At 46.6% G+C, this 13416-nt stretch overlaps 1 protein-coding gene across 6 annotated transcripts in view; it reads left to right on the top strand.

The window, feature by feature from the left end:
• The window catches only part of GLI3 (GLI family zinc finger 3), a 326969-nt gene that overhangs the window by 299481 nt on the left and 14072 nt on the right, over positions 1-13416 (top strand). The gene's annotated exons all lie outside the window — the stretch shown is intronic.

The following is a 13416-nucleotide window of genomic DNA, read 5'->3' as shown; positions in this document are numbered from 1 at the left end:
CACATGAGGACTGCCCCAGGAAAGGAAGACCCAGAGTCACCTCTGCTGCAGAGGATAAGTTTATCCGAGTCACCAGCCTCAGAAATCGCAGGTTAGCAGCAGCTCAGATTAGGGACCAGGTCAATGCCACAGAGAGTTCTAGCAGCAGACACATCTCTAGAACAACTGGTAAGAGGAGACTTTGTGCAGCAGGCCTTCATGGTAAAATAGCTGCTAGGAAATCACTGCTAAGGACAGGCAACAAGCAGAAGCGACTTGTTTGGGTTAAAGAAAACAAGGAATGGACATAATAGACACAATAGACCAGTGGAAAACTGTGCTTTGGTCTGATGAGTCCAAATTTGAGATCTTTGGATCCAACCACCGTGTCTTTGTACGACGCAGAAAAAGTGAACGGATGGACTGTACATGCCTGGTTCCCACCGTGAAGCATGGAGGAGGAGGTGTGATGGTGTGAGGGGTGCTTTGCTGGTAACACATTTGGGAATTTATTCAGAATTTAAGACATACTGAACCAGCTTGGTTACCACAGCATCTTGCAGCGGCATGCTATTCCATCTGGTTTGCGTTTAGTTGGACCATCATTTATTTTTTAAACAGGACAATGACCCCAAACATACCTCCAGGCTGTGTAAGGGCTATTTGACTAAGAAGGAGAGTGATGGGGTACTACGCCAGATGACCTGCCCTCCACAGTCACCAGACATGAACACAATCGAGATGGTTTGGGGTGAGCTGGACCGCAGAGTGAAGGCAAAAGGGCCAACAAGTGCTAAGCATCTCTGCGAACTCCTTCAAGACTGTTGGAAGACCATTTCCGGTGACTATCTCTTGAAGCTCATCAAGAGAATGCCAAGAGTGTGCAAAACAGTAATCAAAGCAAAAGGTGGCTACTTTGAAGAACCTAGAATATAAGACATATTTTCAGTTGTTTCACACTTTTTTGTTAAGTATTTCATTCCACATGTGTTAATTCATAGTTTTGATGCCTTCAATGTGAATCTACAATTTTCAGTCATGAAAATAAAGAAAATTCTTTGAATGAGAAGATGTGTCCAAACTTTTGGTCTGTACTGTATATATATATATATATATATATATATATATAGTAGAAAAGAGATGCTATACTTGGTACTATCACTATGACAGAATGTAGCATCGGTTCAAAGATAAAGTAAAAGATGCTATTTTATTAATATACTGTCTTTAATATGGTGTCTTTTTCAATTACTGTATATACTCGAGTATAAGCCAATCCAAGTATAAGCGAGGCCCCTAATTTTATCACAAAAAAACTGGGAAAACTTACTGACTCGAGTATAGGCCTAAGTTGGGAAATGCAGCAGCTACTGGTAAATTTCAGAAATAAAAATAGATACCAATAAAATGTAATGTGTCCCATCGTTGTCTCCTGTAGGACTGTGATGCCCCATCCTTGTGTACTATCCTCTAGTAATGTGCCCATTCTTGTACACCATCCTGTAGTTATGTGCCCATCCTTATTCCCCATCCTGTAGTTATGTGCCCATCCTTGTGCCCCATCCTGTAGTAATGTGTCCATCCTGTAGTTATATGCTCATCCTGTAGTTATGCACTCATCCTTGTGCCTCATCATGTAGTAATGTGCCCCATCCTGATCCCCCCTTGTAGTAATATGCCCATCCTTGTGCCACATTCTGTAGTAATGTGCCCCAGCCTTGCTCCCTGTAGTAATATGCCCATCGTTTAGTAATTTCCTTATTCCGGTCCCCTTCTTTTCCCCTATTATGCCATTGTTCACATACACACACACACACAAAAATATTCTCACCTGTCCTCCATTCCTGCGGTATCCTCTTACCTGCTTTTTGCAGACCGCACATAGACCCTTTCATAATCACGTCTGGTGCACTGGGCTGCTGCTGCTGTCATCGCTTTACTTCAGTTGCATGATTTGCGGTGGTGCTGCAAAGCATTCAACTGCCGTAAAGCAATTAAGGCCAACGGCAGCCCTGGCCCCAACTGCGATCGGCAGATGAACCTCTGTTTTGCTTGTTAGTTGGCTGATCAGCTGAATGTTTATAAGGGCCAATGATCGAAGTGTTCTTATGAAAGTTTTTTTGCCTATTATCGCCCAATATAAATGCACCTTTCTACCTCACACTGTATCTTTACTATGCTAGAAAAATGCTTGGCGCAATATGTGCTTTTATTTTTTGGAGCCTGAACCTTTATGCTGTGGTCTATCAGTTTTCTAATTGAATATATGCCAGTGCTAATGGCAATATTTCACCAGAAAAGCTTTTAAGTTGTGTAATTTCTTACCTTTAAAGATGCTATGGTTTGAACTCTCCAGTTCTTTTTAGATACTGGGATTTTATTTTCTCATTAATATGAAATATTCAAGATTAAAATAAATGTGTCTTCTGATTCCTACATGTTTTTATTTTATCATGGGTCATTAGTTTTAAACCTACTAAAAGATGTTTCTCTAAGAAATAGAAGTTATAGCAACATTGATACGTACTCAAGAATTCTTTTCCTCTGCTAGTTTACACAGTATTTGTTTTAACCCGATCTTTGTACTTCAGAGCTGTAGTTCCTACTGTCATTAGGAACAAGAATGAGCATTTGGAAGTTTGAAATAACAAACTGCATCTGTCAGTCATGTGTTGTCATTCTAATGTGCAATTTGCGCCTGCTCAGTGAACAATGCTTTTTAACCCCTTAGTGACGGAGCTAATTTTCACCTTAATGACCAGACCAAATTTTGCACTTCTGACCAGTGTCACTTCATGAGGTTATAACTCTAGAACGCTTCAACGGATCCCGGTGATTCTGAGATCGTTTTTTCGTCACATATTGGACTTCATGTTAGTACCAAATTTAGGACAATATTTTTTGCGTTTATTTATGAAAAAAATTGAATATTGGCAAAAATTTTGAAAATTTTGCAATTTTCAACTTTTGAATTTTTATACCGTTAAACCAGAGATTTCTGTGACACAAAATAGTTAATAAATAACATTTCCCACTTATCTACTTTACATCAGACCAATTTTGGAAACAATTTTTTTTTTTGTTAGGAAGTTAGAGGGGTTCAAAGTTTATCAGCGATTTCTCATTTTTACATCAAAATTTACAAAACCATTTTTTTAGGGACCACATCACATTTGAAGTGACTTCAATAGGCCTAGATGACAGAAAATACCCAAAAGTGACACCATTCTAAAAACTGCACCCCCCAAAGTACTCAAAACCACGTTCAAGAAGTTTATTAACCCTTCAGGTGCTTCACATGAACAAAAGCAATGTGGAATGAAAAAAAGCAAAAATTAAATTTTACCTAAAAATGTTGCTCTAACCCAAATTTATTCACTTTTAGAAGAAATAACACAACAAAATGGACCCCAAAACTTGTTCCCCACTTTCTTATGAGCACGCCGATACCCCACATGTGATCAGAAACCTCTGTTTGGACAAATGGGAGGGCTCGGAACAGAAGGAGCAATATTTGAATTTTGGAAAGCAAATTTGGCTGAAATAGATTGCGGGCACCATGTTGCATTTACAGGTCCGCTAAGGTACCTAAACAGAAGAAATCCCTCACAAGTGACACCATTTTGGAAACTAGACCCCTCAAGGATTCTATCTAGGGGTATAGTGAGCATTTTAGATCCACAGGTACTTCACAGATTTTGTTAACGTTACGTTGTCATATTGAAAATTTTAATAATTTTCTCAAAAATGTTGCTTTAGCATCAATTTTCTCATTTTTTCAAGAGGTAATTCCAAAAATTTGACCTCAAGGTTTGTTAACCACTTTTTTATGAGCGCGGTGATACCTCACATGTGGTCTGAAACCTTTGTTTGGACAAATGGGAGGGCTTGGAACGAAAGGAGCAATATTTGAATTTTGGAAAGGAAATTTGGCTGAAAAAGATTGCGGGCACCATGTCACATTTGGAGGACCCCTAAGGTACCTAAACAGCAGAAACCCCGCACAAGTGACCCCATTTTGGAAACTAGGCCCCTCGAGGAATTTATCTAGATGTTTGGTGAGTACCCTGAACCCCCAGGTGCTTCACAGAATTTTATAACGTTGAGCCATGAAAAAAAAAAAATAAAATTTTACCACAAAATTGTTATTTCAACCAGGTAGCTTTTTTTTTTACAAGAGTAAAAGGAAAAAACATTTATTGTGCAATTTCTCCTGAGTTTGGCGATACCTTATATGTGGTGGAAATCAACTGTTTGGGCGCATGGCAGGGCTCGGAAGGGAAGGAGGGCCATTTGACTGCAAAATTGGCTGGAATCAATAGCGGACGCCAGGTTGCATTTGGAGAGCCCCTGAGGTGCCTAAACAGTGGCTGTCCCCCACAAGTGACTCCATTCTGGAAACAAGACACCTCAAGGCTTTTATCTAGGTGTATAGTGAGCAGTTTGAATCCACGAATACTTCACAGATTTTGATAAGCTTAGGTTGCCATATTGAAAATTTTCATTTTTTTCACAAAAATGTTGCTTCAGCATCAAATTTCTCACTTTTTCAAGAGACAACAACAAACCGTGGACCCAACAGGTTGTTATCCAATGTCTTATGAGCACAGGGATACCCCACATGTGGCCAAAAACCTCTGTTTGGATAAATGGGAGGGCTTGGAATGGAAGGAGCACCATTTGAATTCTGGAAAAGTTGAGATAAATTGTGGGCACCATGTCACATTTGCAGGGCCCCTTGGGTACCTATACATTAGAAACCCCCCACAAGTGACTCCATTTTGGAAACTGGATTTTATTCAGGAGTATAGTAGCATTTTGAATCCACAGGTACTTCACAAAAATGTTGCTGTAGCAACAAATGTCTCACTTTTAGGCTATGTGGCCATGATCCAGCGACACGGCGTCTAGTACACAGTGTCAACCTTCCTGCAGAGATGTGAGTGTTGTCCACGGGAGAACGCAGCTGCCCATGCCCACGATTTGGGTTCAGGCCGCTGTGGAGCTCTATGCTACCTGCAGAGAACACTCATCTCCGCAGCATAAATTGACATGCTGAGGCTCGGGAAGCTGCCGCCACAGGTCGGTTTATGCTGCGGAGAAGAGAAGTACATTGGGCAAGCACATTGGGCATGGGATTTCTAAAAATCCTTCCACTGTGCTTCTACTGCACAATGCAGCGTTATGGACGCAGGGAAAACACTCTGCGCCCAAAACGCTGCAAATCCCGATTGTGGGCGCACAGCCTAAAATGCTACAATGGATGAATGGATAGATGTCAAACAAATATAACGTCCCACCCCCTGCATATTCTAAGCTGGCGCCCTTTAGTGCCTTTCATGTGGCACTAAAGGGTGCCTAGCTGTTACGGGGGGCTGTCTGATAATAACCGAAAGGAGTATCAGACAGTCAGGGTCCACCGTGCAAAGACTTTGCTGCAGACTATGGCAGAGTGCAATACCTCTGTTAACTCACAGAAGGATATAATAAGTAAGTAAAGCAATTCCTCCCTTAGTTGGAGGGTGTGTGAAATGATCTCTGTTAATAATCACAGAGACAAAGGCAATGTGTGCGAAATGGCACCTACCTAGGTCCGCTCTTCTAGTGGTGCAAAAGAGACGAACAGCAGCCTAAGCCGCACAAAGCTCCTACCTGCGTTCGCTCCACTAGTGTGCGAGGACACGAACCACTAGATATGGCACCTGCCTAGGTCCGCTCTTCTAGTGGTGCAAAAGAGACGAACAGCAGCGTAAGCCGCACAAAGCTCCTACCTCTGTTCGCTCCCCTAGTGTGCGAGGATACGAACAACTGCCAGACGCAGTATAAGGAACGTTACCCTAGTGGCAACGTCCACCTACGAGTAGAATCACAAGGCCCAGCCAGACCATGTGCCTCAGGCACCTGCCTATGTCCGCTCCCCTAAGAGGTAAGGATACGGACAGCAGCCGAAGCTGTAAGGTATAAGAACGCTACCCTGCCGGTAGCGCTCACCTAGCATAGACAGAGGAATGCCTAGAGGAACGCGCACAGAGCGTCTACTCATATGCATGAACCAAGAGGACTGAGCACCATGCGGCGTGTGTCAGGGTCTTATATAGACTCTGTGCCTCATCCAAGATGGAGGACACCAGAGCCAATCCGCTGCCAGAACGACAGGAGTGACGTCATGCTGGCCTATCACCGAGCAAGACGTCACAAGCACATGACCAGCGACCAATCGGCATAGAAGGTGTCAGAGACATGTGACCTCGTGTCAGCGATGATGTCACCCGCACATGTGCAATGGCTCCAAGATTGGACTTAGTCTCCGGCGCTCGCACATGTGCAGTAGCAAGAAATCTGGACTTAGTCTCCAGCGCTCGCACATGTGCAGTAGCAAGAAATCTGGACTTAGTCTCCAGTGCTCGCAGCAATCGTAACAGTACCTCCCCCTCAAGGGCCCCCCTCCCGGCGACGCAGGTAATCGGCAACTAAGTCGGGAGCATGGACAGCCTCCTCAGGCTCCCAAGAGCGATGTTCCGGGCCATAGCCCTCCCAATCTATCAAGAAGAACCTGCGCCCTCTAACCATCTTAGAACCAACTATGGCTCGTACCTCATAGCTAGAGCGAGAGGAATCAGAGGCAGGAGAGTGCACTTCACGAGCGTGAGGTAAAATAGCCGGCTTTAGCAGTGAGACATGGAATTTGTCATGAATCCTAAGATGGACAGGTAACTTCAATTGATAGACTACAGGATTTACCTGTCGAAGAACCTCATAAGGACCCAGGAAGCGAGGAGCAAATTTGACAGAGCTCACTCTAAGTCTCACGTGTTTTGCAGAGAGCCACACAAAGTCCCCTGGAGAAAAGACAGGAGCCGGGCGACGAAACCGATCGGACACCGTCTTCATACGGTCCTTAGCTGCTTGGATCGACTCTTGAGTCCGATCCCAAACCTCTCTGGCATTAGTTGCCCAGTCGGCCACAAGAGGAGGAGGTGCAGCAGCGGGAAACGGTACCGGTACCCTAGGGTGTTGCCCATTATTGAGTACGAACGGTGTCTGCCCAGTGGCCTCAGCCAGCGAATTGTTAAGGGCAAATTCTGCCCAGGGTAGGATGGAGGACCAGTTATCGTGGTTCTCAGCAACAAAGTGTCGAAGGTATATAATCATAGATTGATTGGTACGTTCAACCAAACCATTAGTCTCCGGATGGTATGCCGAAGAGAGATTCAACTCAATTTGCAGAAGGCTACAAAGATCTCGCCAGAAACGGGAAGTAAATTGCGGGCCTCTATCACAAATGATACGATCTGGCATCCCGTGAAGCCTAAAGACATGCTTGAGGAATAGTTTGGCTAGTACCCTGGAAGATGGGATTCTCGATAACGGTACGAGATGAACCATCCGGGAGAAATGGTCCGTAATGACCCACACAAATCTATGTCCCTGTGAACATGGAAGATCACCCACAAAGTCCATGCCTACCACCTCCCATGGTCTATCTGGCACTGGTAAAGGATGCAAGAGCCCAGCCGGTCTCTGCCGTAATGGACGGTTGCGAGCACACGAGTAGCAGGAACCGACATATCTCTTGACGTGGCTGGCTAAGTGTGGCCACCAATACCACCTCTCCAGTAACTCTCGTGTCCGCCTAATACCAAAATGCCCACCCACCTTTGAGGTGTGGGCCCATGACAGTATATCATTCTGTCGATCAGGCGGAACAAAGGTCTTGCCCGGTGGGATTTGGTCTAACGTCACAGGGGAGAGCGTATGAAAAACCCTGGAGGGAAGGATAAGACGAGGTTCGTCAATCTCTTCCTGGGTAGAAAGCATAGAGCGAGACAGGGCGTCTGCCTTGTTATTCTTACTCCCAGACAGATAGTTGATGGAGAAGTGAAAGCGGGAGAAAAACAAGGACCAGCGGGCTTGGCGAGGATTCAGACGCTGAGCGGTTTGTAAGTACGTCAGATTCTTATGGTCTGTATAGACCTGGAAAGGATGTTTCGCTCCTTCCAGCAAGTGACGCCACTCCTCCAAGGCTAATCTTAAGGCGAGCAGTTCCCTATCCCCAATGGTATAGTTTCTCTCTGCCGGTGAAAAGGTTTTAGCAAAGAAGAAACACGGCCTTTTTCTACCTGCACCGTTCTTTTGATACAAGACCGCACCAGCACCCACTGAAGAGGCATCAACCTCTAAGAGGAAGGGCTTATTCTCATCGGGTCTTTGAAGAACGGGAGCAGTTGAAAAGTGTCTTTTTACTGCCTCAAAAGCCTGAGATGTCTCAGTAGACCAGGCTTTGGGATTAGCACCTTTCTTAGTCAAGACCACCAAAGGGGCCACCAAAGTAGAAAAATGGGGTATGAACTGCCTGTAATAATTTATGAATCCTAAGAAGCGTTGCACCGCCTTCAAGGAATGAGGTTCGGACCATTGCAGGACAGCAGAGAGCTTCGCAGGATCCATAGCCAGACCCTCTTGTGAGATAATGTAACCCAAAAAAGGCAATGAGGACTGCTCGAATACACATTTCTCGAGTTTAGCAAAAAATGAGTGCTCCCTTAAACGGGAAAGGACACGAACGACATCCTGACGATGAGTCTCCAGATCAGGAGAAAAAATCAGGATGTCGTCCAGATACACCACTACTGAGGATAACAGTAAATCCCTGAACACATCGTTTACGAAGTCCTGAAATACTGCGGGTGCATTACATAACCCAAAAGGCATGACGAGGTATTCATAGTGACCGTCTCGGGTGTTAAAAGCGGTCTTCCATTCGTCACCCTTTCGAATTCGTACCAAGTTATATGCACCCCGCAGATCCAACTTCGTAAAAACCTGAGCTCCCCTCAGTCTGTCAAACAGTTCAGAAATTAAAGGTAATGGGTATTTGTTCTTTATTGTGATTGCGTTGAGACCCCTGTAATCTATGCAGGGACGCAAATCACCCTCTTTCTTTCGAACAAAGAAAAACCCAGCTCCCGCGGGAGAGACAGACTTACGAATGAACCCCTTCTCTAAACTCTCTCTTATATAGGTCGACATGGCCTCCGACTCAGGTATCGACAGGGGGTAAACCCTGCCTTTAGGTGGAACCGAACCTGGGATAAGGTCTATGGCACAGTCATACGGCCTATGGGGTGGAAGAACCTCAGCACCCTGTTTGGAGAACACGTCAGCGAAATCCAAATAGGGTGTAGGTATGGGAGAGAGATCAGTTGATGCAACCGCAACGACCTTAGGTGGTAAGGGAAGACATCGGGACTGACATTTCGAACCCCAACTAATAATGCTGTCAGACTCCCAGTCAATGTGAGGAGCATGAGTCCGAAGCCATGGAAGACCCAGAAGGATGTCGTCTATACCCTCAGGCAAAACAAGAAAAGAAATCTCCTCTATGTGACCCTGAGACAGGGAAAGGCGCAAGGGAACTGTCCTCAATGTAATGGAGTCAGACAACATAGTTCCATTAACAACACGGACAGGAATAGGCGCCTCTAACATGATAGAGGGAATATTGTGTCCCTTTACAAATCCTGAGGACACAAAAGTCCCGTCAGCTCCGGAATCCACAAAAGCCATAATAGGCCATGTATTCTCAGATAACGAGAGCTGACCTGGGATACAACACTTAGAGGGTGCAGAAGACGTCTCTAGTAACCCCCCTCTAATGGTTACTAGGCCAGGGAGTTTCCCTGACGACTAGGACACTTGTTGGCATAGTGCCCAGCCTGACGACATACGTAACATATAGAAGGACCAGACTTGCGTAGTCTGGAGAACGTATAACATAACTCCATAGGAGTGGGAGATGTTTCAGATGCTGAGGAAGATGGTAGTGGACCCTCAACAACTGGAATAGCCCGATGCTTAGGGCGTGAGGAAGAGACCTCGAGTCTACGTTCCTTATGGCGTACATCGATCCTCGTTGCTACTGTGATCAAGTCCTCCAGAGAAGCAGGGACCTCACGAGTAGCAAGGGCATCCTTGACATAGCCTGCCAACCCTCTCCAGAAGATAGGAATCAACACCTTCTCTGGCCAATCTAGTTCTGCCACCAGAGTTCTAAAAGCAATGGCATAAGAACTAGTGGATAACGAACCCTGAGATAGATCTAACAGTCTCAGGGCCGCATCATGGGTAACCTGCGGACCCATGAACACCGCCTTAAGAGCATCAAGAAAGTCTTGATGTCTCAGAGTAACCACATCAGAGCGCTCCCATAGGGGAGTCGCCCATTCTAAGGCTTTGTCCTGAAGTAAGGAGATGATAAAGCCTACTCTGGACCTCTCCGTAGAGAAGCGAGAAGAGTTGACCTCAAGGTGTATCTGACACTGACTAATGAAACCACGACATGATCTGGCATCGCCAGAATATCTGTTTGGCAGAGCAAGTCGAGGATCATGTGCAGATGTCACCATGGTCTGAGGTTTATCCTCTATACTCTTGAGACGTGACTCAAGTACTTGTATGTAACGGTGTAACTGCTGATATTCTGCCATAACTGCCAGACCCTTGGCTCAGTCCTAATGTTACGGGGGGCTGTCTGATAATAACCGAAAGGAGTATCAGACAGTCAGGGTCCACCGTGCAAAGACTTTGCTGCAGACTATGGCAGAGTGCAATACCTCTGTTAACTCACAGAAGGATATAATAAGTAAGTAAAGCAATTCCTCCCTTAGTTGGAGGGTGTGTGAAATGATCTCTGTTAATAATCACAGAGACAAAGGCAATGTGTGCGAAATGGCACCTACCTAGGTCCGCTCTTCTAGTGGTGCAAAAGAGACGAACAGCAGCCTAAGCCGCACAAAGCTCCTACCTGCGTTCGCTCCACTAGTGTGCGAGGACACGAACCACTAGATATGGCACCTGCCTAGGTCCGCTCTTCTAGTGGTGCAAAAGAGACGAACAGCAGCGTAAGCCGCACAAAGCTCCTACCTCTGTTCGCTCCCCTAGTGTGCGAGGATACGAACAACTGCCAGACGCAGTATAAGGAACGTTACCCTAGTGGCAACGTCCACCTACGAGTAGAATCACAAGGCCCAGCCAGACCATGTGCCTCAGGCACCTGCCTATGTCCGCTCCCCTAAGAGGTAAGGATACGGACAGCAGCCGAAGCTGTAAGGTATAAGAACGCTACCCTGCCGGTAGCGCTCACCTAGCATAGACAGAGGAATGCCTAGAGGAACGCGCACAGAGCGTCTACTCATATGCATGAACCAAGAGGACTGAGCACCATGCGGCGTGTGTCAGGGTCTTATATAGACTCTGTGCCTCATCCAAGATGGAGGACACCAGAGCCAATCCGCTGCCAGAACGACAGGAGTGACGTCATGCTGGCCTATCACCGAGCAAGACGTCACAAGCACATGACCAGCGACCAATCGGCATAGAAGGTGTCAGAGACATGTGACCTCGTGTCAGCGATGATGTCACCCGCACATGTGCAATGGCTCCAAGATTGGACTTAGTCTCCGGCGCTCGCACATGTGCAGTAGCAAGAAATCTGGACTTAGTCTCCAGCGCTCGCACATGTGCAGTAGCAAGAAATCTGGACTTAGTCTCCAGTGCTCGCAGCAATCGTAACACTAGCCTTGTATTTAGCCCCCCAAAAAATTAATAATTAAAATAAACGACGTGGGGTCCCCCCTATTTTTGATAGCCAGCTAGGGTAAAGCAGACAGCTGTAGCCTGCAAACCACAGCTGACAGCTTCACCTTGGCTGGTGATCAATTTGGAGGGCTCCCCAGGCGTTTTTTAAAAAAAAAACAAAAAGTGGGGTCGCCCCCAAATTAGATCACCAGCCAAGGTGAAGCAGACAGCTGGGGTCTGGTATTCTCAGGGTGGGAAGAGCCATGGTTATTGGACTCTTCCCAGCCTAAAAATAGCAGGCCGCAGCCGCCCCAGAAGTGGCGCATCCATTAGATGCGCCAATCCTGGCGCTTCGCTCCAGCTCATCCCGCGCCCTGGTGCGGTGGCAGACGGGGTAATATATGGGGTTGATACCAGCTGTAATGTCACCTGGCATCAAGCCCTGGGGTTAGTGATGTCACGGCATCTGAACAGATAGCCGACATCACTAACCCAGTCAAGAAATAGAAAAAAATAAAGACAAAAAAAAAATTTATTTGAAAAAAAACTCCCCGAAACATTCCTCTTTTACCAATTTATTGTAAATAAATAAATTTCGGTCGCTGTAATCCATTTTTGAGGTCCCACGCCGTCTCTGGATCTTCTAGAATATGGGGGGCACGTTCAGGGAACGTATCCCCCATTTTCTGGAAGAGCAAGCTCTCCATGAGCAGTGTGGGTGCAGTAATCTGAGAATACTGCACTCACACTGCCCCGGTCCAACCTAGGGCAGAGTGACCTGCAGTAACCTCATTCTAGAATATGAGGGGCACGCTCACAGAACGTACCCCCCATTTTCTAGAACAGCAGGCTCTCCATGTGAGGAGTGTGTCTGCAGATTACTGCACTCACCCTCCCCCGGTCCACAGTGGAGCAGCCTACTGCAGCAGCGACGTCAGCGTCCCTGCTTGCAGGGATCCAGCTGACAGCCGCTGTCTGCGCATGCGCCGCCAGCATTGAAGAAGAAGAAGGAGGCGGCGTGATCGCGGGGCCGGAGCACCAGCAGCCAGGTAACGTATGGCCGGGGGCTGGGGGGGGTGACGGGGGGTGACGGGGGGACTTGGGGGCACCTTTCTGTCGCATGTGACGTGTCACATGCGGCAGAAAGAGTAGGATGAATGCGGCCGCCATTTTCCACGCTCCGGAGGGGAGAGGGGGGAGGGGGGAGGCGGCTCTGGAGAACCGGAGGGGGCTCCGGGGACCAGAGATCTCCGGTGTACCGGAGGAGAGGTCAGGGGGAGGACATTTCCCTCCGATCTGAAATGTTTGATCATTTCAGATCGGAGGGAAATGAATGCAGAGCCGGCGGCGGCGGCAGTTTTCAGCGCGCGTCGGCGCCATCTTGGATTTTCCGGAGGGGGGGTAGGGGTGGTGGGGGGACTCTCCGGTACCGGGGGCTTTGGGGGCACTAGAGGATTATATTTATTTCTCATCTGACATGTTTGATCACGTCAGATGAGAAATAAATCAATTTTACCGGCCATTTTTTTTTTTTTAATGTTGTCGCCGGTGTACGGTATATACCGGCGATCGCATTAACGGGGTCCAAAAAAAACACCCCGATTCATAATCTTGGGGGTCTCAGCTACCTCCGGTAGCTGAAACCCCCGAGATTTTTCGTCACTGGGGGGCACTACAAGCTTTTTCCGGCCTGACGTCTCAAGACGTCGGAACAGAATAAGTACCCTGTTTTTCTGACGTCTTGAGACGTTAGGCCGTCGCTATGGGGTTAAAGAGAAACAATTGTTTAATTAGTCTTCATAAATGAGTAATACATGTGAAAATAAGAAACTTTGTAATAAGATCCGGAACTGATCATTC

This window comes from Anomaloglossus baeobatrachus, chromosome 6 (genome assembly GCF_048569485.1).
Source record: "Anomaloglossus baeobatrachus isolate aAnoBae1 chromosome 6, aAnoBae1.hap1, whole genome shotgun sequence".
NCBI classification, from domain to species: domain Eukaryota; kingdom Metazoa; phylum Chordata; class Amphibia; order Anura; family Aromobatidae; genus Anomaloglossus; species Anomaloglossus baeobatrachus.
Note: the sequence above shows the minus strand (reverse complement) of the source record. Positions and strands in the feature narration are given on the sequence as shown.